Source organism: Tupaia chinensis, unplaced genomic scaffold (genome assembly GCF_000334495.1).
Source record: "Tupaia chinensis unplaced genomic scaffold, TupChi_1.0 Scaffold000072_1, whole genome shotgun sequence".
Taxonomy (NCBI): domain Eukaryota; kingdom Metazoa; phylum Chordata; class Mammalia; order Scandentia; family Tupaiidae; genus Tupaia; species Tupaia belangeri.
Window position 1 is genome coordinate 161,543 of NW_006159532.1, and position 4,428 is coordinate 165,970.

The 4,428-nt window shown below is 44.4% G+C and overlaps 1 pseudogene; it reads left to right on the forward strand.

Moving 5' to 3' along the window:
• The first annotated feature begins 3,885 nt into the window (after window positions 1-3,885).
• LOC114005813 (prefoldin subunit 1 pseudogene) lies at window positions 3,886-4,197 on the forward strand (annotated as a pseudogene).
• The last annotated feature ends 231 nt before the right edge of the window (window positions 4,198-4,428 follow it).

Genomic DNA, 4,428 nt, shown 5'->3' on the forward strand with positions numbered 1-4,428 from the left:
CCCTCTCCCTTAATGCTGGCAACCCCAGCAGGGAGACCTACCCTATGCTTCTACTTGCCACTTGACATGTAGGCTTGTGTGGGATTTGACAGAGAGTAATAAGAAGGCTGCCCTAGCTGCTCGCTACAACCCCTGACCATGAGGGTAACTTGGCATTTAGCTGAAGTGGGCATGCAAACTTCATTGCTTCCTTGGTGGGACTAGCTTACTACTTGAACTTCCCGAAATGTACTCAGATTTTTCATCTCCCCCGCTACCCTATGTCTAGGTCTTAGCGGGAATGAAGGAAATCATGTTGGTAGCATTCCTTAGACCTCTAGCTTTGTGACATAGCTATTCAGTCTGAGATACTAGCCCAGGCCTGTGGAGCCAACCTCTACATAAGGTTGGCTGGAGGCAAAGAATGTATTGGCATCTCTAGGTTTTAGCAGTCTGAACTGCATTGTCCTCTGAAGACACAACACTGCTATCACAGGTTTTTTCTCCCTCTCCCTGTATTGAGTGGCTTGGTGCTGCTGAAGTGTCTTATCAGCTCTGAGTCCACCATTACCTGCAGGTTCTGTGGCCACAGGTTTGAGTTTGGTAGTGGTGAATACTTTGGATTCCTCTGGAGTTTTGTTCCCTTCATCTGAGTCTACTATGTTCAGGAAGCTTAGTTGATAATAAAATGCAGCTCACATCAGACTTGCCAGTCTTGTCATAATCTGAGACTGTATAAATAGCAATAGTTCATGTTTACTGCTAGATTATTCTGCTCTGTGTAGTCAACAGTTTGTATAGCCAGGTTCCTTCCACAAGAGACGGGCACCCCCAAATGTCCCTTGTGCCACAATATAATCCTAGTCTCTGTTGGCCCAGATCACAGGGCTTGTGCAAGATCAGCGTGTTCAGAGGAGTCCCAAGATACAAATCTATGACCTTCCCCCATGTGAGTCTAGTTGCTTTATCATTGTGCCACCACTGGAAAGTCTTACTGTTGTCTTGGTTTCCTGTTTTGGACTGTCCCCTCCCAATGCTGGGGACTAGCTAAGGCTGCTTTATTCATGTAGCATGGGAAGAAGTGGGGGCCTTCCTGGTAGCCTGAGGCAAGCCCCTGAGACTGGACAAGGCTCCTTGCTGATCTCTATAGCTAAGTAGTTGAGTGACCTATGCAGGGCCTCTGTCTTGTTTCTGTGTCTATGGTGTATGAAGGGCTATCTCTAATGGCCAGGAAGGTGGTTTTAGCTTCCTCTGGACATCCTTCAAAACTGCTCTTTCTATGACAGATGTGAGTACAGGCTACATTAAGATTCTCCCGCTTACCTCATGGCGCCTTGCTATGCTTGCTGGTGGCTATGAAGTCCTGTTTAGTTTCCTCTGTTCTTTCATTCCTGTCACTCTCATTTCTTGTAGGACAGTTCATGTTCTTTACAGTGGCTGGCATGGCAGTTACATCCCATGGCATAGGTTTTGTTACAGGTTTATAATTGGAAGGAGACTTATTTGAGACCTGAAAGTGAATGAGACTAGTGCCTACTCTATGGGCTGTCATTCCTACAGACAGATCTGACTTGAAAAGCCTTTCCTGGAGCCATGCAATATAATAGTCCTCTTCTCTTGAAATCTCTTCTGCCTCGACTTTAGTATGTTATAACAATTTTCAGCCACATCTGCTTGAGAGACGATGGCCTTCCATCTTCCCTCTGACCAGAGAGCCATAAGTTTGGTTTGAAATTATTCCATCTTGGACCCAACTTTCGTTCTCTTTTTTCTAAAGACCCTATCAGTTGCTTTCAGAATACTCATGCTTATCAGCCGTCCAGCTGCTGCTTTCCGTGGTCAGGAGAGAGTCCCCAAGCTATTACCTGTAGAAGAAAACTATTCACTTGGAGCTTTCTAGACTTTAAGACTCAGTTCTAGACAGGTTCAAGTGCACGCTTTACCTTTAAACTGGATTTAGTTGTTGTCAGATGGTATACCTCTATGGGCAGAGTAAATCTCAATACTTCCCTGAGTTACTTCTGGGTCTTGGTGGTAGAATTGATAGTATTACCTGTGATATCCCTGGTCACTAGTTATGACTAGAAGGGTGACTTGTGAAGTGAGCTGGCTGAGAGTCTCCATTATACTGCGAAGTGCTGGGAACTAGCTCTGAAAGTATCTGGTTGAAGCAAGTCTATCTCTATTTGGGAGACCTAGTACAGTAAGCCTCAGGATGAGTATGCGTCTTGAACCTGTGATTTATGTTGGAGGCCTCCATCCAGGATACTTACGGTCCTTAGGATACAGGTCTGAGCCACACTGGATTTGATGCCACATTGACTCTTCTCTCACCCTTAGCCAGATCTGGTGCCATGTTGGGCTCAGACTTGGCAAGGTTTTCTTAGAACCTGGTGGGGCTAATTAATTTCCTTAAGTATTATTCTATCCAGGGCTGTGGCAGACAAATCTTCACATCTTGGTTCTTGACCTAATTCTGTCTAAAGCTTATTTTCAGAGGCCTTTCCTGATCTATGGCCTTTTCCCTTCTTTTTCCCCAGGATGGCTATTTCCATCAACTAGACAATGGAACTACAGTGGCGGTTACCATAATAGAAATAGTCAAAGCAGTTTACTTCCTTTCTGTGCCAGGGTCTACTGCCTCTTCTCAAGTGAGAGCTTTCTTATCTGGCAGTGTTTGACCTTGGGACATGAGGTTTTGATTAGTCAGCTATGTTTGCACATATAGAATGGACAGGTACTTCTGGATTTTTGAGAGCGTTGGTATAAGGCATGATGTCTAGTCTTCTTTCTACAACCACATATATGGCTGTACTCCTTATTGAGAATGGGGTCTAGGCTCCTTTCCTGGAAGCTCAAAAATTCAGTGAGTCCACTAAGGACTCTGGTCCTATATTACAGCCTGGTGGTTTCCCCTACTCCATAGATTAGATCCTTAGATTTTCTTATGTCTTTCAGGAGAAACCACAAGGATGTATTTTTTTCTTTTGAAGGTCTTCTGTGGTTAGACAATCTTGGAAGTTTCCAGAGGTTCTCTCACGTGGGAGAGTTGGATTAACAGGATTCAGCAGTTAGTCTCCCTAAGCTAGCAGGCATCAAGGCCCCAGGCAGAGAAGTTTTGAGATGAGTAAACTCTAGGATTTAAGTCCATGGTAAGGGCCTCATGCTCTGACATAAGCAGCCCCAGGTCTGTATGGATGAGACATGCTAGGACCTTTCTCCAGTCTGTCCCTAGACTTAAGGCCATATATGCTGCCCAATTCTAAGTCTGAGAACAGATAGGGCCATTTTATCTTTCTTTTCTGTGCTGGTTACTTCACCTTACTATTAGAAGCTGTAATGGGTGGTTCTAGATGTCCTCAATGCCCACACTCTGGCTCCTTCACTCCTCTGTCTGAAGGTTCCTGTCTTATTTCTCCATTTTATACACAGGAGTCTGACCAGTGTCCTAGCTGAGAGAAATAGGTAGAATCAGGGCTTTTCTTTGCTGTCATGTTTTTTCTCCTGGCTGAGCATGACAGAGACATTTTCTTTCTGGGTCATTTCCTTCCTGCATATCCTAATTTGCTGGGGTTGCCAGACTGGGTAGCTCAAATTTATTTCCCTTCTGGAAGTTGGAAGTCTGAAGTCAAGGTGACAGTAGGAGTGCTTCCTTCTGAGGGATGCGAGCAAGTCTGTTCCACATTCTCATCCAGTTGTGGTGGTCTGTGGCTGTCTGATCTTCTCAACTTGCAGAAGCATCAGTTCACCTGTCATTTTCACTAAATAGTTTTAATCTTTTTCATTTTAACTTTATACATTCATTCACTGTATATCACTACAGTTTGTAAAATCAATTTACCCAACACAAATACACTTAACACCAGTCCAGTTGAAGATACCACACACGTGATAGAATGTACCAAGATGGTGGCTCCCATGAATCTGGAGTTGAAGGCTTTCACAGAGCTTCAAGCCAAAGTTATTGACACTCAAAGGTGAAGCTTGCAGACATACAGAGATTATTACTTTGGTAGATGAGACTAATATGTATTAAAGTGTAGGAAGAATGTTTGTTCTTCAATCAAAGGAGGTAATTCACGATCAGTTGCTAGAAAAACAGAAAATAGCAGAAGAAAAAATTGAGGAATTAGAACAGAAAGATCCCACCTGGAATGGAGTGTTAAGGAAGCCAAAGACAATATCCAGGAGATGCTGATGGCCCGAAGGGCACTATAGGGGATTTCTGGAGGAAGCTTTGTTCCCGAGTCCTCCCATTCTTGGCAAGTATAGAAGGGCCTGCTGGTGAAACAGCTCCCCTTCGCCTCAGAGAATGCTTTATGTGGATGGCCTAGCACCCTCACATTTCCTTTGTCACCTTGAGCCCCTTTTAGGTTCCAGCCCTGCATGTTTTATCCTGGCTCTGCATGCCACTCCTTCCTGGATGCTTTGGATGCTTCTCTCAGGTTG